A 27,636-nucleotide genomic window follows, 5' to 3' on the forward strand; every position below is an offset into this window, starting at 1 on the left:
GATCAGATCACCCCTCAACCTTCTAAACTCAAGGGAATGCAAACCAAGTTTATGCAACCGGTCCTTATAATTGAACCCTTCAAGCCCCAGTGTCATTCTGGTGAATTTGCACTGTACCCCCTCCAAGGTCAATATATCCAATATGTCCCAGCACTGACTGTGTGCATAACAGGACTGAGTGTCCCAGCACTGACTGTGTGTTTAACAGGACTGAGTGTCCCAGCACTGACTGTGTGCATAACAGGACTGAGTGTCCCAGCACTGACTGTGTGTTTAACAGGACTGAGTGTCCCAGCACTGACTGTGTGCATAACAGGACTGAGTGTCCCAGCACTGACTGTATGTTTAACAGGACTGAGTGTCCCAGCACTGAATGTGTGAAGAACAGGACTGAGTGTCCCAGCACTGACTGTGTGTATAACAGGACTGAGTGTCCCAGCACTGAATGTGTATAACAGGACTGAGTGTCCCAGCACTGACTGTGTGTATAACAGGACTGAATGTCCCAGCATTGATTGTGTGTATGACAGGACTGAGTGTCCCAGCACTGACTGTGTATATAACAGGACTGAGTGTCCCAGCATTGACTGCATGTATAACAGAACTGAGTGTCCCAGCACTGAATGTGTGTGTCAAAGGACTGACTGTCCCAGCACTGACTGTATTGAAAAAGGACTGACTGTCCCAGCACTGACTGTGTGTATAACAGAACTGAGTGTCCCAGCACTGACTGTGTGTATAACAGGACTGAGTGTCCCAGCACTGACTCTGTGTATAACAGGACTGAGTGTCCCAGCACTGACTGTGTGAAAACAGGACTGAGTGTCCCAGCACTGACTGTGTGTATAACAGAACTGAGTGTCCCAGCACTGACTGTGTTGATAGCAGGACAGGGTGTCCCAGCACTGAATGTGTGTATAACAGGATTGATTGTCCCAGCACTGACTGTGCGTATAACAGGATTGAGTGTCCCAGCACTGACTGTGTGTATAACAGGACTGAATGTCCCAGCACTGACTGTGTGTATAACAGGACTGAATGTCCCAGCACTGACTGTATGTATAACAGGACTGAGTGTCCCAGCACTGACTGTGTGTGTAAAAGGACTGACTTTCCCAGCAATGACTGTGTGTATAACGGGATTGAGTGTCCCAGCACTGACTGTGTGTATTCACAGGACTGAGTGTCCCAGCACTGACTCTGTGTGTAACAGAACTGAGTGTCCCAGCACTGACTGTGTGTATAACAGGACTGAGTGTCCCAGCACTGAATGTGTGTATAACAGGACGGAGTGTCCCAGCACTGACTGTGTGTCTAACAGGATTGAGTGTCCCAGCACTGACTGCGCAGAGTGCAGATGGTGTGTGGGAGGAGATAAATGGGTGGGTTCGATTCCATGATAGGGTGGAGTGACATGGGGTTGTCGGTGGAGAATAAATCGGTTGGAGGAGGTTACAGAGATATGGAGAGGGCGAGGACCATGGAGGGATTTGAAAACGAGGTCGAGGGTCTTAAAATCGAAGCTTTGTCGGACCGGGTGCCAATGTAGTAAAACATGAACAGAAACTTACGGTTCACTGCCCGGCAGACAGGTGGGGAAGACATTGATGTCCGCGGGGGAACAGTCAGGGTCACAGCAGCAGTTGAGGTCGCAGACTCCGCCAGTCAGGTCACAGGTACAAATGGGAACGGCTGGAACAAGACACACACAGTGAGATCTTACAACAGAGCACGGACGGTCTCAAAGACCACCTCCCTCCCTTGTTTGAATCCTCGATCGCCGTCTTCACCATCTCCCAAAATCAATCTGCAGACTTATCCTCCCACTGCTTTCTACTCACCGAATTACAGCTTCCAGATACCCAGCACAACCCACTTAATAAATAATAATAATTATGTGGAGAGAATAGAGAAGCTGGGATTACTCTCTTTGGAGCAGAGAAGGTTCAGGGGAGATTTACCAGAATGGTCCCGGGGATGAGAGACTTCAGTTACCGGGAGAGACTGGAGAAGCTGGAATTGTCCTCCTTAGAGCAGAGACGGTTAAGGGGAGATTTAATGGAGGGGTTCAAAATGAGGAGGGGTTTTGATGGAGTCGATGGGGAGAAACTGTTGCCACTGGCGGGAGGGTCGGTAACCAGAGGACACAGATTGAAGGGAATTGGGAAAAGAGCCAGAGGGAGATGAGGAGAATGTTTTTCGGCAGCGAGTTGTTCTGATCTGGAATTCACTGCCTGAAAGGGCGGTGGGAGCAGATTCAATAATAACTTTCAAAAGGGAATCGGGTCAATCCTTGAAGGGGTGAAATTTGCGGGACTTTGGGGAAAGAGCAGGGGGAGTGGGACTAATGGGATCGCTCTTTCACAGGGTGGGCACAGGCGCGATGGGCCGAGCGGCCTCTTTCACAGGGCGGGCACAGGCGCGATGGGCCGAGCGGCCTCTCTCTGTGCTGTTTGATTCTCGCTCACTTTTGGGCTCCGACCCACGGCCCGTTTGACGGGGAGGCGGGAGAGTGACTCCCCCCCGAGCCCAGCTCGACACCGGGCGCTGCCAGAGTGGAGATTCACGGGGCCCGCAGGAGGCCCCGAGTAACAGCCCCGTCTCCCCTCCACCACACCTGCTCTCCCCTCTCAGGCCACTCCCGGGTGCGGGCCCTCCCTCTGTCGGCCTCGCCCCCGCCCAGAGCAGCGCCCGCCCGCCCGCCGGCCCGAGGACGCCATCATCATGCTCCCGCGTCGGCCTGTTGCGAAGGGAACTCGGCACAGGGACAGCGCGGCGCATGTGCGGCGTCCATCGGGCCGGAGCGGCACGTACGCGTCGTGACGTTAGCGCGCAAAGATGGTTGACGCTGCCTCGTGTCACGTGATGGGAAGTGTCAGCACAGGAGGATGGCGGGGATGTGAGAGCTGTCAATCAAAGGGCCCGGATTCAGGACTCACTGCGCACAGGGTTTGGAGAATTTGTTTCGAAATGCAAAATCTGCAAGAATGAAATCAAATTAGAAATGTACAGAAAGAGAGAAAAATTGCAATTGCAATATTCGGAATTAAAAACAGAAATGTCCAAACTCACATAAGGCTGATGTATTGGGTCCTCCTGCCACTGTTCGTCTTCTCTGCCTGGGCACAGGGTGAGCACAATGCTTGAATGCATTTTAATGCTGAGGGTGCTGGATCTATAGAATGGACCAGCGAGGGAGGCAGTGGGGCCTGATTGTAGCAGCAAATTCCAGAGAGTTGGCTAAGTATCTGACAGAGGTACCTTGGGATATGACAGCCCAGACATTGGGATTTATTTTGTACATGTGCACTAACTCTTAGTGATTGCTGTACCTTGACACCTAAGTCCCTTTGCTCCTCTACAGTCGCTAGTTTCTCACCATTAAGAAAATACTCCTATTTCTCACCTGGTGCCTGCAATAGATGCTCTTTTTACAGATCCCCACATCTTTACTCTCCACCAATGTTTCCTATGTTCACGGACCAATAACAACAGGTGCGGTGAGACTAGAAAATGTTTGCACTATTTGAAAATATACTTTATTTCATAAAATTCATGGGTATACAAAGTTCGATGTAAATATCACAATTACAATTCAAAACATTAGAATAGATATCGTACACATCCCGATTCCATTATTACAATTGAAAACACAGAATATATTTTCTAATATATGCTGTACAATACAAGATGGGATGGCCTTACTCGGTGGCATTTCCAACATACAGACTTTTCACAGGCCGCACCTCGCTTCCTTGCGTCCCACAGCACGTATTCCTGGACCTTGGAGTTTGCCAGGTGGCAACACTCGGTCATGAACAGCTCCTTCAACTGGAAGGCCAGCAGGTTTCGGGCGGACCAAAGGGCCTCCTTCACCGAGTTGATTGTTTTCCAGCAGCAGTTAATATCTGTCTCGGTGTGAGCTCTGAGCAACTACCCGGATAGCAAAGTGTCCTCTGTTACCAAGCTGTTGGGGGTGAAACCCCCTTCGACTCCACGGTATAGAGGTCCTGCCTCTGTGGAGGGGTTATCACCTTTTACTCGAAATCATCGATCCATTTACCCACATTTATGTTAGTGTTTTGCAAACACTGTCCGATGTCTTTCACACACCTGTCGAACCTTGGGGTCAGAGACGGAGGGGGTAATTTCACCTTCACTGCTTGGGCGGTAAACTGACGGAGCAGAAATTAAAATCGGGGCGGTTCCTTTTTTTTATTCGTTCACGGGATGTGGGCGTCGCTAGCGAGGCCAGCATTTATTGCCCATCCCGAATTGCCCTCGAGAAGGTGGTGGTGAGCCGCCTTCTTGAACCGCTGCAGTCCGTGTGGTGACGGTTCTCCCACAGTGCTGTTAGGAAGGGAGTTCCAGGATTTTGACCCAGCGACAATGAAGGAACGGCGATATATTTCCAAGTCGGGATGGTGTGTGACTTGGAGGGGAACGTGCAGGTGGTGTTGTTCCCATGTGCCTGCTGCTCTTGTCCTTCTAGGTGATAGAGGTCGCGGGTTTGGGAGGTGCTGTCGAAGAAGCCTTGGCGAGTTGCTGCAGTGCATCCTGTGGATGGTACACACTGCAGCCACAGTGCGCCGGTGGTGAAGGGAGTGAATGTTTAGGGTGATGGATGGGGTGCCAATCAAGCGGGCTGCTTTGTCCTGGGTCGTGACGAGCTTCTTGAGTGTTGTTGGAGCTGCACTCATCCAGGCAAGTGGAGAGTAGTCCATCACACTCCTGACTTGTGCCTTGTAGATGGTGGAAAGGCTTTGGGGAGTCAGGAGGTGAGTCACTCGCCGCAGAACACCCAGCCTCTGACCTGCTCTCGTAGCCACAGTATTTATATGGCTGGTCCAGTTCAGTTTCTGGTCAATGGTGACCACCAGGATGTTGATGGTGGGGGATTCGGCGATGGTAATGCCGTTGAATGTCAAGGGGAGGTGGTTAGACTCTCTCTTGTTGGAGATGGTCATTGCCTGGCACTTATCTGGCGCGAATGTTACTTGCCACTTATGAGCCAAAGCCTGGATGTTGTCCAGGTCTTGCTGCATGCGGGCTCGGACTGCTTCATTATCTGAGGGGTTGCGAATGGAACTGAACACTGTGCAGTCATCAGCGAACATCCCCATTTCTGACCTTATGATGGAGGGAAGGTCATTGATGAAGCAGCTGAAGATGGTTGGGCCTAGGACACTGCCCTGAGGAACTCCTGCAGCAATGCCCTGGGGCTGAGATGATTGGCCTCCAACAACCACTACCATCTTCCTTTGTGCTAGGTATGACTCCAGCCACTTGAGAGTTTTCCCCCTGATTCCCATGGACTTCAATTTTACTAGGGCTCCTTGGTGCCACACTCGGTCAAATGCTGCCTTGATGTCAAGGGCAGTCACTCTCACCTCACCTCTGGAATTCAGCTCTTTTGTCCATGTTTGGACCAAGGCTGTGATGAGGTCTCGAGCCGAGTGGTCCTGGCGGAACCCAAACTGAGCATCGGTGAGCAGGTTATTGGTGAGTAAGTGCCGCTTGATAGCACTGTCGACGACACCTTCCATCACTTTGCTGATGATTGAGAGTGGACTGATGGGGCGGTAATTGGCCGGATTTGATTTGTCCTGCTTTTTGAGGACAGGACATACCTGGGCAATTTTCCACATTGTCGGGTAGATGCCAGTGTTGTAGCTGTACTGGAACAGCTTGGCTAGAGGCGCAGCTAGTTCTGGAGCACAAGTCTTCAGCACTACAGCTGGGATGTTGTCGGGGCCCATAGCCTTTGCTGTATCCAGTGCACTCAGCCGTTTCTTGATATCACGTGGAGTGAATCGAATTGGCCGAAGACTGGCTTCCGTGATGGTGGGGATATCGGGAGGAGGCTGAAATGGATCATCCACTCGGCACTTTTGGCTGAAGATGGTTGCAAACGCTTCAGCCTTGTCTTTTGCACTCACATGCTGGACTCCGCCATCATTGAGAATGGGGATGTTTGCAGAGCCTCCTCCTCCCGTTAGTTGTTTAATTGTCCACCACCATTCACGACTGGATGTGGCAGGACTGCAGAGCTTTGATCCGATCCGTTGGTTGTGGAATCGCTTAGCTCTGTCAATAGCATGTTGCTTCCACTGTTTAGCATGCATGTAGTCCTGAGTTGTAGCTTCACCAGGTTGGCACCTCATTTTTAGGTACACCTGGTGCTGCTCCTGGCATGCTCTTCTACATTCCTCATTGAACCAGGGTTGATCCCCTGGCTTGTTGGTAATGGTAGAGTGAGGAATATGCCGGGCCATGAGGTTACAGATTGTGGTGGAATACAATTCTGCTGCTGCTGATGGCCCACAGCGCCTCACGGATGCCCAATTTTGAGCTGCTAGATCCGTTCTGAATCTATCCCATTTAGCACGGTGGTAGTGCCACACAACACGTTGGATGGTGTCCTCAGTGCGAAGACGGGACTTCATCTCCACGAGGACTGTGCGGTGGTCACTCCTACCAATAGGGTCATGGACAGATGCATTTGCGACAGGGAGATTGGTGAGGACGAGGTCAAGTAAGTTTTTCCCTCGTGTTGGTTCGCTCACCACCTGCCGCAGGCCCAGTCTAGCAGCTATGTCCTTCAGGACTCGGCCAGCTCGGTCAGTAGTGGTGCTACCGAGCCACTCTTGGTGATGGACATTGAAGTCCCCCATCCAGAGTACATTTTGTGCCCTTGCTACCCTCAGTGCTTCCTCTATAAGGGGCGGGTGATTCGCTCCACCAGTTCAGCCCCCAGCGATGGTGACAATTTCCCCCCCACGTGTTGTGAACCGATGCAGTTTCATAAAATGGACCAGCTTGTGGGCATCAAAGATTGATACTAGGGCGTCGGTCAATAAAAGGTGTGGCCGATTTTACTTATCCCCGCCTGGCGGAAATGGGGTCGTAAAGGTTTGCAAATTGTGTCAGGTCACTTACCGCCCTTTTCACACGGGCGTTCCTGCCTCCGACATCATGGGTGAGGTCCTGAGAAGAGCGGCCGGAGCAACACCCACCTGTTTCCGGTCAGGTCACGTGTAATATCTAAATCAGAGTATTATGATGTGCACGAGACATCATTTAATTTTGGTTACAAATGGGTGGAGGAGCCGCCCTTTCGATGGGCATTGAGTGGTCCAGAACACTGAGAAGTTCCTTTTTAACATATATTTTACGGGGCAAGGAGGAGCAGGAGAGCTTTCCCTTGGCTTGATGCGGCCGTGAGATATGTCCCGGCCTCTGATCCTCTCAGAAATGTATCAGGAGGTTTCCTTATAGATCTGTGTAACCAGGCCCAGCCTCATGTCCCATTAAACTCCCTGCAGTGAGTAAACATTGCTGAACAGCAGCTCAGAGAGGAACCGATCTCCGGAACTCCCCACTGGAGTTTGAAATTAAATTAATATTTTACCAGTTAGTAACGGTCCGGGTGTTGGTCCATTATTATTCTGTTCTGGTCAAAACAAATGTCCCAATGAACAGGACGCTGTCTGAACCTGACAGCTCACCCTCAGTCCATCCCACCGGGCAGTCTGTATGATGGGAAATAATCATCAACCGAAAAGGAGGATTTGATTTTATTCATTTCAGGATTAAACGTTTAATATTGAAATTATATTATTTCCAGAATAAAAAACAACAAACCGTTTCATGTTAGAATCACATCTTGTATCATTTCACAACACCGCATTTGTCGGGTAAAATATAATTCCTGTCTGTTATTTCCAAATTTAATTAAAGTATTGGATTGATATCAGTTACTTTAGTGAACTCATTGAAGTCAATGGACAGTAAATAATGGCGCAGTGAATAACGGGCGCTCGATCCGCTCCCGCCCGTCTTACGCCACCGCCAAACGTGAAAATCTACTCTAATTTACCTTTTATTTAATTTTGGATGAAAAGTCTTGAGATGTTTCTATGATTTAACTAATGTAACAATTAGATTCAGTGGGTATTTCAGCCCGATCTTCAGCTCCTCTCTGAATTTAGTCTGGGTCACAGCATAAATACACGTGTTGGTGCAGGAACTGAGAAGTTGAAGCATGAATCCGGCTGACTCAATGTCACTGACCGTATAGAACTGGGCGTTTGTTACACGCAGAGAGATAAAATAAAAAACTTCTGCGCTCCATAACAATATAAAACTGCCTGATATACTGAAGAGTAAAATGATGGATTTCCTTCGGTTCTCCATCTCTGGATCCTTGTGATTCTCTCCATTGCTGCGGCCCCGGAGTCCCCTGCGGACTCTACTGGCCGCTAAAATGTGCCTGGCGGTGAGAACATTGAACAGCAAAATCAGAATGAATGGGAGACAAGGCATTAACACAAGATTAAACAAGTCAAACGCTGCCCATGTGGGTGAAGTGAAAAATGTCGGTTTCAAGACACAACCCCGGGGTACATTGTCCATTATATATTCCGGGTCAAATACAAAGTACCCGGGAATGTTTAGTAAACAGCTCAGCGCACTCACCGCCCCGATAACAGCAGCCGCCGTTTTCTCGGTGCAATATTTTGTTTTCAGCTTCTGACAACAAATGGCCACAAATCGATCAAAGGTGAAAACCACTGTGAACCAGACAGAGGCCGCTGTGACTGCTAAACTCAGGATGACAATGAGACGGCACACGGGGGTAATGGTCAAGAATGAAACTGGGAAATAAATCTCACCAATCCCCATCAATATAATATCAGTGATAACGACCAGGAGGTCGGCCGCCGCCATTCCCACCAGGTAGCGAGTGATACATTTGGAGAGTCCGCACTTTCCTCGGGACAGGATCACAATCGCCACCAAGTTAACTGTAAGAGAGAGAAAAGGATGCAGAGAAATTACTGATCAGACCTGGAGACAAGGCAGCAGTTTGACAGGATCAGGTGTAAAATTTCCAGCTTTTTTGCTGCATCAAACGGTGGGAACTCATTCACTGACCTGGGCAGCGCTTTCGGACAGAGAAATGTTTTTAAACACAATTGTAAACGATGAATTTGGAAATTGATACAGAAAGTGAATCAAATGAGCACCGGATCCACTGGGAGACGAGAGAGAGCGCAGAGCCGTTGGGGAAGGGAGAAGGGGTTTTACGGACCGTGAATCCAAAAGGTTAAATCCGAATTTGGGCTCCAGATGGATGGGAAAGTGACCGAGAGCCGGGAAGGTGATGGGACAGGAGGAGGTGCTGCTGGTTTGTTACTCTGGGTGAAGAGAGCCGACAGGGGCTGGCACAAGACGGGGAAGATTGACATCCATGGCGGTGAGTTTGAGGCATCGGATCGGATTGGAAGAGGCCGCTGGAGGCCGAGCCAGTAAGTGAGATTCGGAGGGAGACAAGGAAAATGACAGAAGAATTGGAGGGGATCCAGGAGCACGTGGTTTGGAAAAGCGGATCAAATGAAAGAATGCATAAGGAGGCAGAGAATTCAATGAAGCGGGAGGAGAGGCTGGGATTCACCGGGAGAGACTGCAGCAGAGTGTTGGAGGAAATCTAATCTATTGGTCCCAGTAACACAATCCAATTAAAGAATTCAAATTTTAATTTTTGTGGTTATTGGTTGCATAATGTTTCCAATAAATTCACTTTGCACATTCAATTAAAATTAAATTTCAATGCCATTATTAAATTCACCTCGTTCTTTGAAGCTGACACATGGCTTCTAGAATACAGCATCCTAATAATTCAATGCTATCAAGAAATCACTGATTTTATTCATAAAATACATTTCAGTTTTGTTTATTTATTCAGTCAGTAAACAAGTGAAATGAACATTCACATAAACAGACTGAGGATCTGATAGTGATAAACACACCCGGAGAGAGTACAATAAAACTCTCACAATCTGACAACATCCTAATAACATTTTCAAGTCACATTTCCTCTTCATAATTTTACTGGAAGTTTCAGTAATTCATTCCGGTGAATTATTCACATCGCTGTCGCTCTCTCTCTTCCCCTCTGTCCCATTCTGTGTGTCTCTCTCGATCTCTCTCCCGCTCATTGTCTATGTATCTCTCTCTGTCTCTCTCTATTCCTCTCGTTCCTTCTCCCCCTCCCTTTCCTTTTCCATCTAAGGCGCGTTCTCTAACTCTCCTCTCTATCTCTCCGCACTCTCTCCTCTCTTTCTCAATGCCGCTTTTCACATCCGAGTAAATCCTAACATCCTGCGCCTGCTTTCTCCTCACCAGCCCCGTGTTCCAAAGATCCTATTCTTAGTGTCAGTTTGTTGAATAGTGAACCCTCTGTGAACAGTTTAATGTTTCTACAGATCATCCCGTTCTCCACCTGTTCAACTACACTGTTCACTTCATCTACAATTCATGGAATAAACAGAATTGAAACCCTCTTCCAGACACACCTCACAATGATTGAAATTCCTTCTCCTGTAATTACAAAGTACAGCGTTAGATGGCGGCATTGTTCAATTAACAAAACGCCAACATCACCGCTGCAACGGATAATCTACAGATAAATAGAAAGTCTCCTGATTCCAACAGATAAAGTTCAAACTGATAGAACATAACCTCAAAACATTGCATTTTACAGTGAATTCATCCACAGTGATTCAGATATTGAGATATGAAAGAATCAGCAGCAAACTCAGTTCAGCAGCCAGACTTCTGGAGCTGCGACAGACACACACATAACGAAATATTTTATAACAGTGATAACCAATAAGTAGATTGAAATCCGAGTTAAACTGAACCATGTTTTTGAGGAGGGAGGACATTGCACTGCCTCCTTGTAACACTGAGACCGTGAGCTGTCTCATTATCAATCACTGAAAACACATTTATGGAAATATATTTCACAACATGAAACTGTTCCAGTTCCTGATGGTCTGATACCAGCTATTAACCCACACACCTGATTCCAATACATTCAGTACAGAGAATAATCCAGTAACAATGCCAGGGTTGGATAAACAATGTTCACGGCAGAAATAATGCAATTGCTACAGGACCGAAGGGTAGACCATTATTCGAGCATAAATTCAGTGCAAAGAATAATCCAGTAGCAACACTTGTGTTGGATATGGAAAGATCATAACAGATATAATGCAGCTGTTACAAGACTGAAAGTTTTGAAGTTAAGGACATACCATTATTCAACATTATATTCAGTACAGAGAACAATCCAGTAACAGTGCAAGGGTTGGATATACAATGTTCATTACAGATATAACACAGCTCCAACAAGACTGAAAGAGCAGAGACTTTAAACATTCCATCATTCAACTGAAATAAGAAAACGGCTGGCTGCGTAAAATATGGTGGGAGAAAAAATAATTTGCCAAGTACAGCAGCACAGTTAACACCGATTTACAATATTCACAGATGAGATAACGGCTTACCTGGAACTCCAATGGCTGCAAGAACAGGATAGTAAATGCGTTCTATCTGAAACAGTACTGAATATCCCATTTCTGTGAGAAGCAGCGACTTCTGTTGAACTGAAAACCGCAGCTCCGACAGGCACTCTGAGCTGATACATTGCAACAAGCCCTGATTTATACAGAGGATGAATCTCCACTGAAACGGTTATACCCTGGATCATTGCTGTTACATACAGTCGCCTGAACAAATACATTGCATCAGCAGCTTTGTCTCCAATGTAAATAATGACGTGAATATATCACAAACATCTCAAAGTCCAGAACATTATCTTAATGAGACCTCTCTCAGCAATAAAGTTAAAAGCTGTGCTCAGAAAGGACTGGTCCAACAACAATGAACGGCTTCATTTACAGTTTTCATATAATTGTATTGACCATGTTCACTCCTGACGATTCATTTATAAATTTTACCGATTTCTCTGAATGTACACTGAATCCAAGGGCACAAACAGACCCGTTTCACTGTTCCTGCAGATTCTCAGTCAAAATATGAATTTTGTGTCTCTGGCACAGGGACAGTTAAAGGGCACGTTGAGGATTGTAGCCGAGAAATGACAGTGGGTGATATTGGGGGTTGGACACTGAACGAGCTTTATTGCCATTCCTCTCTCCGTTATTTTACTGCAGATGTTTACCCGTTTATTTTACATTGGTTGATGGCTCCAGTAAATTGGTCCGGTGTAAACCCGCTTCCCTCACCCGCCTTCATTCATTCCTCAGCCAATTGTCATTGAAACCCTCATCAATGTCTCTGTCCCCTCCAGACCCCATTCCTCCAGTTCACTCCTGACGGCCAGCCGCCCTCCACCTTCCAACCAGCAGCAGGTCCTGCTCGGCCTCACTGACCCTCACTGACTCCTAGTTCCTGATCGCCCAATAGTTCACATTTTCATCCATGGCCCACCTCTCCCAATCTCCGCCCTCTCCTCAACACCGACAGGAAACCCACCCGTCACCTCCTCATTCATCGATCATTGGCCTCTTTTGGTGGGACTACCCTCGCTTGGTTCCACTCACCTATCTGATCATAGCCAGGAGGAGCTTCTCTTCCCACCCTATCACCGTTATATCTGATGTCTCCAAAGGTTCAATCCTTTGCTCCCTCCTCTTCCTCATCTACATGCTGCCCTTTGGTGACATTGTCCACAGACATGGACCAGTTTTCAGCTGGACTTCCAACTTCTTTGTGTTGTCAGAGCGACGTCCTGTTTAGATGAGCCACGAATTCAGCCAGTAAAAAATTGGGAAGTCATGATCTTTGACCCCACAATCTCCACATCATTTCGACTGATTTCATCCATTCTCCTCTCTTTTTGATTGGAGAGTCCATCACTAATCATCCAAATCCTCAATGGCTTCCAGTCTCCAAAGCCTGTAGTTTATTTTTATTCTTTCATACACTTAAATCCACCGGGGCCTCACCCCTCCCTATCTCTGTAACCTCATCCAGCCCCGCAGCCCCTGCCAAAGACTCTGCTCCTCCACCTGTGGCCGCTTGTGCAGCCTCAGTCCATTTGCCCTACTTTTGACAGCCGTGCCTTCAGCCATATCCACGCTCCAGGATTCCCACTCTATGCCACTCTATCTCCCTCTCCACCTTTCAGGTTTCAGCCGTGGTTCACTGGCAGCAGTCTCGCTTCTGAGTTAGAAGGTTATGAGTTCAGTCACAGAGACTTGAACACATAATTCAGGCTGACATTGCAGTGCATCACTGAGGGAGCACTGGACTGTCGCAGGTGTTCACTTTCTTAGGACATGTTAAACGGAAAACCTATCTGCCCTCTCAAGTAGATGTAAAAGATTCCACAGAAGTATTGGAAAAAGAACAGGGGAGTTATCCTGCTTTCCTGGATAATATTTATCCCTTAACCAACATTACTAATCCCTTGCTTCATGATTTTGTTATCCCTCCTAATATCTCCTTCTTTGGCCGGGGGTCCATTTTTGTCCGATTATACTTCAGTAAATCGCCTTAGGATATTAATCTATGTTAAATCCGCTGTATAAATACAAGTAGTTATTGTTATATTTTACCATCCTCCACTCTCTTCATCTCACCATTGGCGGCCATTCCTTCAGACAACTAAATTCTACTTTCAAAAACCAACCTTATTCCCTCCGTCTGTCCATTTGCTTCTCTTCATTTTACACCCTCCTTACACCCACTCTTTGACCAAGGTTTTTTCACCAGTCCTCCTGATATCTTCTTATTCCTTTAGTGCCCGTTTTTACCCACCCCTCCGTGAAGCCCCCTGGGAATGTTTATTACATTAAAGGCGGTCTGTGAATGCGAGTTGTTGTTAACTCTCATTGGACTGTGTTCATTAGTTGTCCACTGAATGAACAAATGTAATTTCTGGGCTAATATTTTTGTACCAGAAAAAGATTTATATAATAGACGGACTTGTTGAGATAAATTAACATTGGCCATTACTTGTGGACACTGTATTGTTCGAACAACATAACTCGGTTTATCTACAACCATCGCATTGCAATAGAGGGCATTCTAGTGCATGGATATCGCTGAAGGCAGGGCTGTCAAAAATGGGACAAATGGACTGCGGAGGCAGCCTTTAGGGAGTCGTCTATGTATAATGAGACCAGTTACAGTGACCAGGGTGAAGGTTTATTAGTTATTTGTCTTTTCTCTCTTTGGTAAAACCTGGTTTACTTCTGGCTCGGGCTGATAGGAACATATAAATATAGAAAACAGGAGCAGGAGTAAGCCATTGGGCCCTTCGAGCCTGCTCCGCCATTCAATATGATCATGGCTGATCCTCTCTCTCAATACCATATACCCGCTCTCTCCCCATACCCCTTGATGCCTTTTGTGTCTAGAAATCTATCGAGCTCCTTCTTTAATATATTCAGTGACTTGGCCTCCACAGCCTTCTGTGGCAGAGAATTCTGCATGTTCACCAGCCTCTGAGTGAATAAATTTCTCCTCATCTCAGTCCTAAATGTCCTACCCCGTATCCTGAGACTGTGACCCCTCAGCCAGAGGAAACATCCTCCCTGCATTCAATCAGAACTTTATACCTTTCAATGAGATCCCCTCTCATTCTTCGAAACGCTCGTGAATACAGGCCTAGTTGACCCAATCTCTCCTCATGCGACGGTCCTGCCATCCCAGGAACCAGTCTGGTGAACCTTCTCTGCACTCCCTCTATGGCAAGTATATCCTTTCTTAGGTAAGGAAACCAAAACTGCACAGTATACTCCAGGTGTGGTCTCACCAAGGACGGGTAAAACTGCAGTAAGACATCCTCGATCCTGTACTCAAATCCTCTTGCAATGAAGGCCAACATACCATTCGCCTTCCGAACTGCTTGCTGCACCTGCATGTTTGCTTTCAGTGACTGTTGTACAAGGACACCCATGTCCCTTTGTACATCAACATTTCCCAATTTATCATCATTAACATAATACTGTGCCTTTCTGTTTTTGCTTCCGTCACGTTATATTGCATCTGCCATGTATTTGCCCATTCATTCAACTTGCCTAATTCGCCTTGAAGCCTCTTTGCATCCTCCTCACAACTCACAATCCCACCAAGTTTTGTGTCGTCAGAAAACTTGGAAATATTACATTTGGTTTCCTCACCCAAATGATTGATATATATTGTGAATAGTTGGAGCCTAAGCACTGATCCCTGGGGCACATCACCAGTCACCGCCTGCCACCCCGAAAAAGACCCATTTATTCCTGCGCTCTGTTTCAAAAGACCCATTTATTCCTACTCTCTTAATATGATGCAGCTTTATGAGTGACTCTCTTTGGTTAAAGCCCGTAGATCCAGAGTACAGTCTGCAGTTTTGACGGCCATTATAGAAACTGCACTCAACGCATAGAAAGCACAATGTTCATTGCCTCGAATGAGGCCAGGGAAGGGAAGCTGTATGAGGAAAGACGTGAAATTCCGGGAATTTTTCGATGGAAATGGAGGAGAGGAAACTTAAATTTCGAATCATGAAGTTGTTTGATAGAGTAATAGAGAATGATTGTATCCTCTGGTTGTGAGGATCAGTGATAGAGTAATAGAGAATTACTGTATCGCCTGGTTGTGAGGATCAGTGATAGAGTAATAGAGAATTACTGTATCCTCTAGTGTGAGGATCAGTGATAGAGTAACAGAGAATTACTGTATTCTCTGGTTGTGAGGATCAGTGATAGAGTAATAGAGAATTGCTGTATCCTCTGGTTGTGAGGATCAGTGATAGAGTAATAGAGAATTACTGTATCCTCTGGTTGTGAGGATCACTGATAGAGTAATAGAGAATTATGTATCCTCTAGTGTGAGGATCAGTGATAGAGTAACAGAGAATTACTGTATCGCCTGGTTGTGAGGATCAGCGATAGAGTAATAGAGAATTACTGTATCCTCTGGTTGTGAGCATCACTGATAGAGTAAGAGAGAATTACTGCATCGCCTGGTTGTGAGGATCAGTGATAGAGTAATAGGGAATTATTGTATCCTCTGGTTGTGAGGATCAATGATAGAGTAATGGGGAATTACTGTATCCTCTGGTGTGAGGATCAGTGATAGAGTAATAGAGAATTACTGTATCCTCTGGTTGTGAGGATCAGTGATAGAGTAATAGAGAATTACTGTATCCTCTGGTTGTGAGGATCAGTGATAGAGTAATAGAGAATTACTGTATCCTCTGGTTGTGAGGATCAGTGATAGAGTAATAGAGAATTATGTATCCTCTGGTTGTGAGGATCAGTGATAACGTAATCGGGAATTACTGTATCCTCTGGTTGTGAGGATCAGTGATACAGTAATAGCGAATTACTGTATGGTCTGGTTGTGAGGATCAGTGATAGAGTAATAGAGAATTACTGTATCCTCTGGTTGTGAGGATCAATGATAGAGTAATGGGGAATTACTGTATCGTGTGGTCGTGAGGATCAGTGATAGAGTAATAGAGAATTACTGTATCCTCTGGTTGTGAGGATCAGTGATAGAGTAACAGACAATTACTTTATCCTCTGGTTGTTAGTATCAGTGACAAGAGGTCAACAATTCCAGCTCATCATGAAAGAGTTTAATTTTAAATTCTTCACGCAGAGATTTTTTGGAGCATGGAATATTTTACCATCGGGAATGGAATAACCAGAAAAGGTACAATAGCAATTTTTACCATTGTATCATTTAAGAGAAAATTGAATACATATTTGAAATTGATGAAGATAAAGGGCACTTGGGAGAAAGTTTGCCATTGCATACATTTTGAATTGCTTTAACCATGAGCTGGCACTGACACGATGGGCCCCTGTTCTGTAATCCTCTAAGCTTCATGTTTCTCCTAGATTGTGATTTGTGACGTGCTTGAATGATCCTGGAGGCCGGTGTGCTGCCCCGTATCTAACAATATGACGGTGTAACCCAGGGATGTAACAATAGTTCCCCCTTCTAATCTAAACTGGATATTCATGTTCCTGCACTGCCCAATGTCTAACAATATGATCGTGTAATTCAAGGATGTAACAATAGTTCCCCTTATGATTGGAACTGAATATTCATGTTTCTGCACTGTCGAATATCTAACAATATGACAGTGTAAGCCAGGGCTGTAACAATAGTTCCCTCCTTATAATCTGAGCTGGACATTCATGTTTCTGCACTACCGAATACCTAACAACGTGATAGTGTAGCCCAGTAATGTAACAATAATATCTCTTTATAATCTGAACAGGATATTCATGTTTCTGCACTCTCCAATACCTCACAATACTATAATGCAATCCACGAATGTAACAATAGCTCCCCCTCTATTCTGGCCTGAATATTCGTGGTTCTGCACTACCCAATATCTCACAACACGACCGTGTAACCCAGGGATGTAATTATAGTTCCCCCTTGTAATCTGAACAGGATAATCATATTCTGCACTGTCCACTTTCTAACAATATGACAGTGTAACGCAAGGATGCATCAACAGATTCCTTTTTAAACTGAACTGTACATTCGTGTTTCTGGACTACCACATAACTAAAAATACCACAGTGTAACCCAGGGATGTGACAGTAATTCCCCATATAATCTGAACTGGATATTCGTGTTCTGCACTGCCCAATATCTAACGATGCGATAGTTTAACCCACGGATCTAACAGTAGTCACCCATGGGATTAAACGGACAGTGGCAGCGCGGATACAAAATTGACTAGGAGACAGAAAGCAGAGAGTAATGGTGAACGGTGTTTTTTCAGACTGGAGGGAAGTATACAGTGGTGTTCCCCAGGGGTCACTATTAGCACCACTGCTCCATATGATATATATTAATATCCTGGACTTGGGTATAGAGGGTATCATTTCAAAGTTTGCAGATGAAACAAAACTCGCAAAAGTAGTAAATAATGTGGAGGATAGTAACAGTCTTCAGGAGGACATGGACAGACTGGTGAAATGGGAAATACATGGCAGATGAAATATAATCACAGAAGTGTAAAGTGATGCATTTTGGTAGGAAGAATGAGGAGAGGCGGCTCTTCTTTTCCCAGTGAGTAGTGAACCTCTGGAATGTGTTGCTGTCTCGTGTAGTGGGTGCTGACTCTCTGTCTGCCTTCTCCAGGGAACTGGACCGGTTTTTGGCAGGGGCAGAGGTCACAACATATAAAAGGTAAGAGGATTTACAGTTAGTGTACGTACGATTCATGTGATCTCCTGGACTGGTTTAGATCACTTGAGGGGATCGGGGATGAATTTTCCAGTGTATTCTATCCCTTCAAGGCACAGGATTTTTTTCAGGATCTTTGCCTCTCCCAGGAGATTACACGGCTGCGGGCGGGGTGAGGGGGAGTAAGTGTCAGTAATGATGCTCCAGCCATCCCGAGTGAGGGGCAGGCTTGATGGACGAGCTGGTCTTTAACTGCCCATCAAAATCCGTATGTTCGTCCACATGCCCGTCTCGTCAAGGTATTTTCAATGATGCGATCGTCCCACAAACCCACGCCTGGGGCATGTCCTGCGTCTGTCTTTAGTGAAACGAGACTCAATGTCTCTGTGTCTCACGTTATTCTCCTCTGAAGCTCAAGGATGCGAAATATTATTGCAGGCCTCTGCTATAATGCGCCTGAGAATTTCTAGTCCCGTCCAAACGTCCGCTACGGGACTACGTGGCTGTTGTCCACTTGGAGCACAAGAGGAGATGATTTTCAGCCCAGTAAATCATTGGGTGGTCTGAAGAGAGTGAACACTCAGTCCTTATACCCTTGGTTATAGGTCTATTGGATTCGGGGTTGTAGCTCAGTGGTATAACGCCTGCTTTGCGTGTATATATTCCTGGGTTGAATATCAAACACCTCCACCATTTATTTTCACCAGACTGTCCCACAGAAAGACGAATCGTGCTCTCAGAGGGAAGCGAGTTCCAACTTCTGAGACAAACATTCAATTGTCCCGAAGCAGGACTTCATCTCACGGTCCCCTCAGCAGCTCAGCTCAAAACAGCCGCCGACTGACCAGAATTCGAAAGGTAAAGTGTTTGGGGATAGAACCTGAGACCTCATACACGCGAAACATGCGGTCTATCACTGAGCTCCATCACCAGATAATAACGACCTCGAACCAAGTGTAAAACAACTGAGTGCCTCACTTTCCTAAGGAAACCTCGAGGATTTAATGTGCTGAAAAGCATTTCCTCTTTTCAGCTGCTTTGAGGTATGCGGACCTGATACTAGTATTTTAATTCCAGATTTTATTTAATTAATTAATGTTAAATTCCCCAGCTGACGTGGCGGGATTCGAATTCATGACGCCACATTATTAGTTCAGGTCTCCAGATTGCTCGTCCAGTAAACTAACCACTATTCTACCGGACCCGCTGGGAAAACAGAAGAAACCAGGTCTCGTCACTCAGAGAAATGAGAAAGGGAGCGTTGCGAAGAAAGTCTGGGAGAGAGGAGAGTCTCCTCGGGCTGTGCCGACCAGCATTTCTGTTTCAGGTCGCCGTTCTTCGAACTGCTCGCTGGACATTGCACCGTCACACATTCCGATCAGTCGGTGGCTGTTTTGAACTGAGCTGCTGAGGAGACCGTGAGGTGAAATCCTGCTCAGGGGCAATTTCATGCTTGTGGAGCCTCAGAGATTGAAATTCGCGGCACACCGAAATCAAGATTCGCCTTTCTGTGGGTAATTCTGGTGAAAAAAATAGCTTTGGAGATGCTGGGAATTGAACCCAGGACCTCATACATGCAAAGCACGCGCTCTACCACTGAGCTACATCCCCAGATAGGAGCACATTCCAACGAAGAGCTGATCTCCTTCATTTTATGAGGCCACATAAGGTTTTTTTTTGGGCTTCAATTCATCTCCTTTTCTGCTCCAACCAGACAATTAAACATGAAGTTTGCGGATCTGATGTAATTGTGGGTGAACGGAAGAAACCAGACCTCAGCACTCAGAGCAATGAGAATGGGGGCGTTGAGAAGAAAGGCTGGGAGAGGGGGAGAGTCTCCTTTGGCTGTGCTGTAACCATCATTCCGATTTCAGGGCACATTTTTCGAACGCTCCCGTTATCAGTCACTTTGCTTACGGTTGGACGGGACTAGAAATCCTGAGGCACATTGTGGCAGAGGCCGGCAAGGATATTTCGAGTCCCTGAGCTTCAGAGGAGGGTAAGGTGAGACACAGACAACATTGAGTATAATTTCACTATAGACGGATGCAGGACTTGCCCCAGGTGTGGTTTCGTGTTGAATGATCACTTCACTGAAAACACCTTGACGGTCTGGGGCGACAAACGGACATGATGGACAGGAAAAGACCAGTTGTTTCATCAATCCTGCCCCACATGCCTGGAGCATCGTGACCGGACACTTCCTACCGACACCACCCGCCCCACCCACCGGAAACATGTAATCTCCTGGGAGCGGCGACAAACTAGAAACAAATCCAGCGCCAATAAAGAGGGGAAAATCTGGGAAATTCCTCCCCGACTCCCTCAGGCGATCGAATCGAGTCCAGTGGATCACACTGACCATGTGTAGGTTAACTGTAAAACCACTCACCTTCTATATGATGCGATCTCTGCCTCAGCCAAGAACTGGTCCAGATCCATCCAGAAGGCAAAGAGAGAGTCAGCACCCACCACACCAGCCGGCAATGCATTCCAGAGACTCAGTACTCTCTGGGAAAAGAAGAACCGCCTAACATCCAGACTATTCCTACCTCTGTGTCGTCTGAACGCCTGTCCGCTGCTCCTCCCCGATCTGTGAAACTGGGAATAATCTATTTATTCACTCAGAGGGTGGTGAACCTGTGGAATTCTCTATCACAGAAGGCTGTGGAGGCCAAGTCACTGAATATATTTAAGAACGACAGATATCTGCACACAGAAGGCATCAAAGCGTATGGAGAGAGAGCGGGAATATGGCATTGAGATGGTGGATCAGCCATGATCATATATAATGGCGGAGCAGGCTCGAGATCCTATTTTCTCTGTTATTATTCCTGGGCCCGCTCTCCAGCCCCGGGATGGGAGCCATTTCAAAGGCGCGTGCGTGCTTCCATTGAATTTTATCGTGTGCAGAGCGTTCGGTTTTTCTCGAGGTGAAGAAACCCTTTCCTGTCCTTGTGTGTGAAGGTGAGGTGAGGACAAGAAGATCTTTTCAAAATTCGAAACATAAAGCGTTTGGAGATGCCGGGGATTGAACCCGGGACCTCATACATGCAAAGCATGCGCTCTACCACTGAGCTACATCCCGTCAGCCAAAGCACTTCAACTTTAGAATAAAAAAGTGGGCTTTCCGCTCTGTCTCTCCCGGACAATGCGATGCCCAGTCGTACCACGTGCTCACAATGTTCAACCTCTGCTTCAGTTCACGGGGTTTCTGCTCCTCTTTCCTTTGAGCTTTCCAAAAAAAGTCAGTGGAAATAAAAAAAAAAAATCGCCAATAGTCATTGACGAGGCTGACATCCAAACCTTTCAATCATAAAGTGAGATGGATGAATGCCACAGCGTCAAACAAGAGCTGGACTGCTCGCTCGACATTGCAGTCCAGTCAGCCAGCGGCTGCTGTGAGCTGAGCTGCTGAGGGGACCGTGAGATGAAGTCCTGCTCCGGGACAATTTAATGCTTGTGGAGCCTCAGAAGTTGGAACTCGCTGCGCTCAGAAAGCGCGATTCGCCTTTCCGTGCGTAATTCTGATGAAAAAATAGGTTTGGAGATGCTGGGGATTGAACCCAGGACCACAAACATGCGAAGCTTGCGCTCGACCACTGAGCTACATCCCCAAATAAAATAAACAGCTACCCAAGGAAAGAAGAACTGATCGTTCTCATTTTCTGAGCCCATCCAAGGTGGGTCTGCCACGTGATAGATTATTTGCAGTTTCAAAGATTGGTGAGGAGCAGGGAACAGGCGTTTCGACGACACAGAGGTAAGAATCGTCTGGATGTTGGGCGGTTCATCAGCTCCCAGAGAGTAGTGAGTCTCTGGAATGCATCCCCGGTGGGTGTGGTGGGTGCTGAGTCTCTTTCTGCCTTCTCGAGGGATCTGGATCTGTTCTTGACTGGGTCAGATATCGCATCATGTGGAAGGTGAGTGGTTTTACAGTAAACCCACACATGGTCAGTCATGTCCTGGACTGGTTTCAATCGCCTGAAGATGTCGGGAAGGAACTTTTCATAAATTTGCCCTGTATTTTTTTCTGGTTTGTAACCGCTCCCAGGAGATTACATGTTCCCGGTGGGTGGGGCGGGTGGTGTCGGTCGGAAGTCTCCAGTCACGATGCTCCGGGCATGTGGGACAGGATTGGTGAACCAGCTGGTCTTTTCCTGACCATCATGTCCGTCAGTAACCTCAGCTCGTCAAGGTGTTTTTTTGTGAAGTGAACTTTAAACACAAACTCACACCTGGCCCTTTATAGTGAAATGAGACTCAATGCTCTCCACGCCTCACCTTGCCCTCCTCTGAAGCGGGAGGACTCGAAATATTCTTGCCGGCCTCTGCCACAATGTTCCTGAGCATTTCTAGTCCCGTCCAACCGTAAGTAAAGTGACTGATAACGGGAGCGTTCAAAAAATGCACCCTGAAATAGGAAGGGTGGTTACAGCACGGTTCACGGAGTCTCTCCCCACTTTCCCAGCCTTTCTTCTCAACTCCCCCTTTCTTATTAGACTAAGTGCCGAGGCCTGGTTTCTTCCGTTCACGCACAGTTGTATCAGGTCCGAATACTTCATGTTTAATTGTCTGGTCGGAGCAGAAATCGAAATGATTTTAAGCCAAGGATACAAAGTGTCAGCACTCACCACACCAACCGGCAATGCATTCCAGAGACTCACTACACTCTGGGAAATGAAGAACCGCCTAACATCCAGACTATTCTTACCTCTGTGTCGTCTGAACGCCTGTTCCCCGCTCCTCCCCAATCTTTGAAACTGGAAATAATCTATCACGTGGCATACCCACCTTGGGTGGTCTCATAAAATGAGGGCAATCAGTTCTTCTTTCCTTGGGTAGCGATTTATTTCATCGGGGGCTGTAGCTCAGTGGTAGAGCGCATGCTTCGCATGTATGAGGTCCAGGGTTCAATCCCCAGCATCGCCAGATATATTTTTCATCAGAATTACGCACGGAAACGCGAATCGCGCTTTCTGAGCGCAGCGAGTTCCAACTTCTGAGGCTCCACAAGCACGAAATTGTCTCGGAGCAGGACTTCATCTCACGGTCCCCTCAGCAGCTCAGCTCACAGCAGCCGCCGACTGACCGGAATGTGTGACAGAGCAAGCAGTCCCACCTCTTGTTTGACGCTGTGGCATTCATCCATCTCACTTTATGATTCAGAGGTTGGATGTCCGCCTCGTCACTGACTATTGGCAATTGTATTTTTTTTATTTCCGCTGACTTTCTTTTGGAAATTTCAAAGTAAAGAGGAGCAGAAACCCCGTGAACTGAAGCAGAGGTTGAACATTGTGAGCACGTGGTATGACTGAGCATCTCCTTGTCCGGGGAGACGGAGCGGAAATCTCAATTGTTTATTCTAAAGTGAAGCGAGTTTGGCTGTGGGGATATAGCTCAGTGGTAGAGCGCATGCTTTGCATGTATGAGGTCCCGGGTTCAATCCCCGGCATCTCCAAGCGCTTTATGTTTCGAATTTTGAAAAGACCCTCTTGTCCTCACCTCACCTTCAAACACAAGGACAGGAAAGGGTTTCTTCACCTCGAGAAAAACCGAACGCTCTGCACACGGTAAAATTCAATGGAAGCACGCACGCGCCTTTGAAATGCCTCCCATCCCGGGGCTGGAGAGCGGGCCCAGTGAGAATAACAGAGAAAATAGGATCACGAGTCGGCCATTGGGCCCTCCGAGCCTGCTCCGCCATTATTTCCGATCATGGCTGATCCTCCATCTCAATACCATATTCCCGCTCTCTCTCCATACGGTTTGATGCCTTCTGTGTGCAGAAATCTCTCTTTCTTAAATATATTCAGTGACTTGGCCTCCACAGCCTTCTGTGGTAGAGAATTCCACAGGTTCAACACCCTCTGAGTGAAGAAATAGATTATTCCCAGTTTCACAGATCGGGGAGGAGCAGCGGACAGGTGTTCAGACGACACAGAGGGATGGAATAGTCTGGATGTTAGGCGGTTCTTCTTTTCCCAGAGAGTACTGAGTCTCTGGAATGCATTGCCGGCTGGTGCGGTGGGTGCTGACTCTCTCTTTGCCGTCTGGATGGATCTGGACCAGTTCTTGACTGAGGCAGAGATCGCATCATATAGAAGGTGAGTGGTTTTACAGTTAACCTACACATGGTCAGTGTGATCCACTGAACTCGATTCGATCGCCCGAAGGAGTCGGGGAGGAATTTCCCAGAATTTCCCCTCCTTATTGGCGCTGGATTTGTTTCTAGTTTGTCGCCGCTCCCAGGAGATTACATGTTTCCGGTGGGTGGGGCGGGTGGTGTCGGTAGGAAGTGTCTGGTCACGATGCTCCAGGCATGTGGGGCAGGATTGATGAACCAACTGGTCTTTTCCTGACCATCATGTCCGTCTGTAACCCCAGATCGTCAAGGTGTTTTCAGTGAAGTGATCTTTAAATACAAAACCACACCTGGGGCAAGTCCTGCATCCGTCTATATTGAAATTATCCTCAATGCTGTCTGTGTCTCACCTTACCCTCCTCTGAAGCTCAGGGACTCGAAATATTCTTGCCGGCCTCTGCCACAATGTGCCTGAGGATTTCTCGTCCCGTCCAACCGTAAGCAAAGTGACTGATAACGGGAGCGTTCGAAAAATGTGCCCTGAAATAGTAAGGGTGGTTCCAGCACGGTTCAAGGAGTCTCTCCCCACTTTCCCAGCCTTTCTTCTCAACTCCCCCTTTGTCATTAGACTAAGTGCCGAGGCCTAGTTTCTTCCGTTCACCCACAGTTGTATCAGGTCAGCACATTTCTTCTTTAATTGTCAGGTTGGAGCAGAAAACTAGATGATTTTAAGCCAAGAATACAAAGTGTCAGCACTCACCACACCAGCCGGCAATGCATTCCAGAGACTCACTATTCTCTGGGAAATGAAGAGCCGCCTAACATCCAGACTATTCTTCCCTCTGTGTGGTCGAAACGCCTGTTCCCTGCTCCTCCCCAATCTTTGAAACTGGAAATGATCTGTCATCTGGCAGTCCCACCATGGGTGGTCTCATAAAATGAGATCAATAAGTTCTTCATTGCTTTGGTACCTATTTATTTTATCTGGGGATGTAGCTCAGTGGTAGAGCGCATGCTTCGCATGTATGAGGTCCTGGGTTCAATCTCCAGCATCTCCACAAATATTTTTCATCGAAATTACGCACGGAAAGGCGAATCGCGCTTTCTGAGCGCAGCGAGTTCCAACTTCTGAGGCTCCACAAGCATGAAATTGTCCCGGAGCAGGACTTCATCTCACGGTCCCCTCAGCAGCTCAGCTCACAGCAGCCGCTGGTTGACCGGAATGTGTGACGGTGCAATGTCGAGGGAGCAGTCCCAGCTCTTGTTTGACGCTGTGTCATTCATCCATCTCACTTTATGATTCACAGGTTGGATGTCAGCCTGGTCACTGACGATTGGCAATTGTATTTTTTTATTTCCGCTGACTTTTTTTTTCGGAAAGTTCAAAGTAAAGAGGAGCAGAAACCCCGTGAACTGAAGCAGAGGTTGAACATTGTGAGCTCGTGGAACGACTGGGCATCGCGTTGTCCGTGAGAGACAGACCGGAAAGCCCACTTTTTTGTTCTAAATTTGAAGTAGTTTTGATGAGGGGATGTACCACAGTGGAGGAGCGCATGCTTTGCCTGCATGAGATCCCGGGTTCGATCCCGGGTTCAATCCCCGGCATCTCCAAGCGCTTTATGTTTCACATTTTGAAAAGACCCTCTTGTCCTCACCGCACCTTCACACAGAAGGACAGGAAAGGGTTTCTTTTCCTCGAGAAAAACCGAACGCTGTGCACACGAAAAAATTCAACGGAAACACGCACGCGCCTCTGAAATGGCTCCCATCCCGGGGCTGGAGAGCGGCCCCAGTAATAATAACAGAGAAAATAGGATCACGAGTCGGACATTCGGCCCTTCGAGCCTGCTCCGCCATTGGACATGATCATGGCTGATCCTCTATCTCAATACCCCATATTCCCGCTCTCTCTCAATACCCCTTGATGCCTTCTGTGTGTAGAAATCTCTCTTTCTAAAATATATTCAGTGACTTGGCCTCCACAGCCTTCTGGGGTGGAGAATTCCACAGGTTCACCACCCTCTGAGTGAAGAAATAGATTATTCTTAGTTTCACAGGAGCAGCGGACGGGCGTTCAGACTACACAGAGGTGGGAATAGCATGGACGTTAGGCTGTTCTTCATTTCCCAGAGAGCAGTGAGTCTCTGGAATGCATTGCCGGCTGGTGTGGTGGGTGCTGACTCTCTCTTTGCCTTCTGGATGCATCTGGACCAGTTCTTGACTGAGGCAGAGATCGCATCATACAGAAGGTGAGTGGTTTTACAGTTAACCTACACATGGTCAGTGTGATCCACTGAACTCGATTCGATCGCCTGAATTAGTCGGGGAGGAATTTCCCAGAATTTCACCTCCTTATTGGCGCTGGATTTGTTTCTAGTTTGTCGCCGCTCCCAGGAGATTACATGTTTCCGGTGGGAGGGGCGGGTGGTGTCGGTAGGAAGTGTCTGGTCACGATGCTCCAGGCATATGGGGCAGGATTGATGAACCAACTGGTCTTTTCCTGACCATCATGTCCGTCTGTAGCCCCAGATCGTCAAGGTGTTTTCAGTGAAGTGATCTTTAAACACAAAACCACACCAGGGGCAAGTCCTGCATCCGTCCATAGTGAAATTATCCTCAATGCTGTCTGTGTCTCACCTTACCCTCCTCTGAAGCTCAGGGACTGGAAATATTCTTGCCGGCCTCTGCCACAATGTGCCTGAGGATTTCTAGTCCCGTCCAACCGTAAGCAAAAGACTGATAACGGGAGCGTTCGATAAATGTGCCATGAAATCGGGAGGATGGTTACAGCACATCCAAAGGAGACTCTCCCCCTCTCCCACCCTTTCTTCTCAACGCCCCCTTCCTCATTACTCTGAGTGCCGAGGCCTGGTTTCTTCCGTTCACCCACAATTATATCAGGTCCGCAAACTTCATGTTTAATTTTATGGTTGGAGCAGAAAAGGAGATGAATTGATCCCCCCAAAAAACCTTATGTGACCTCATAAAATGAAGGAGATCAGCTCTTCGTTGGAATGTGCTCCTATCTGGGGATGTAGCTCAGTGGTAGAGCGCGTGCTTTGCATGTATGAGGTCCTGGGTTCAATCCCCAGCATCTCCAAAGCTATTTTTTCACCAGAATTACCCACCGAAAGGCGAATCTTGATTTCGGTGTGCCGCGAATTCCAACCTCTGAGGCTCCACAAGCATTAAATTGCCCCTGAGCAGGATTTCATCTCACGGTCTCCTCAGCAGCTCAGTTCACAGCAGCCGCCGACTGATCGGAATGTGTGACGGTGCAATGTCCAGCGAGCAGTTGGAAGAACAGCGACCTGAAACAGAAATGCTGGTCGGCACAGCCCGAGGAGACTCGCCTCTCCCCCAGACTTTCTTCGCAACGCTCCCTTTCTCATTTCTCTGAGTGACGAGACCTGGTTTCTTCTGTTTATCCAGCGGGTACGGTATTATTCTGGTTAGTTCACTGGACTGGTAATCCAGAGGCCTGGACTAATAATCCCGCCACGGCAGCTGGGGAATTCAATTTCAATTAATTA

The 27,636-nt window shown here is 47.1% G+C and overlaps 1 protein-coding gene, 6 non-coding genes and 1 pseudogene across 7 annotated transcripts in view; 5 read left to right on the plus strand and 3 right to left on the minus strand.

Annotated features, from left to right (window-relative positions):
- Positions 1–27,636, minus strand: part of LOC137316688 (zinc finger protein 585A-like) — a 188,808-nt pseudogene that overhangs the window by 128,166 nt on the left and 33,006 nt on the right.
- The window catches only part of LOC137316793 (zinc finger protein 850-like), a 512,000-nt gene that overhangs the window by 52,760 nt on the left and 431,604 nt on the right, over positions 1–27,636 (plus strand). The gene's annotated exons all lie outside the window — the stretch shown is intronic.
- trnaa-ugc (transfer RNA alanine (anticodon UGC)) lies at positions 19,558–19,629 on the minus strand. Its single transcript has one exon. It is a non-coding gene; the product is annotated as a tRNA-Ala (tRNA).
- trnaa-cgc (transfer RNA alanine (anticodon CGC)) lies at positions 21,564–21,635 on the minus strand. Its single transcript has one exon. It is a non-coding gene; the product is annotated as a tRNA-Ala (tRNA).
- Positions 22,881–22,950, plus strand: trnaa-cgc (transfer RNA alanine (anticodon CGC)). The gene has a single exon. It is a non-coding gene; the product is annotated as a tRNA-Ala (tRNA).
- trnaa-ugc (transfer RNA alanine (anticodon UGC)) lies at positions 23,408–23,479 on the plus strand. Its single transcript has one exon. It is a non-coding gene; the product is annotated as a tRNA-Ala (tRNA).
- trnaa-cgc (transfer RNA alanine (anticodon CGC)) lies at positions 25,090–25,161 on the plus strand. The gene has a single exon. It is a non-coding gene; the product is annotated as a tRNA-Ala (tRNA).
- Positions 27,132–27,203, plus strand: trnaa-ugc (transfer RNA alanine (anticodon UGC)). The gene has a single exon. It is a non-coding gene; the product is annotated as a tRNA-Ala (tRNA).

This window comes from Heptranchias perlo, unplaced genomic scaffold (genome assembly GCF_035084215.1).
Source record: "Heptranchias perlo isolate sHepPer1 unplaced genomic scaffold, sHepPer1.hap1 HAP1_SCAFFOLD_60, whole genome shotgun sequence".
In the NCBI taxonomy this organism is placed as follows: Eukaryota; Metazoa; Chordata; class Chondrichthyes; order Hexanchiformes; family Hexanchidae; genus Heptranchias; species Heptranchias perlo.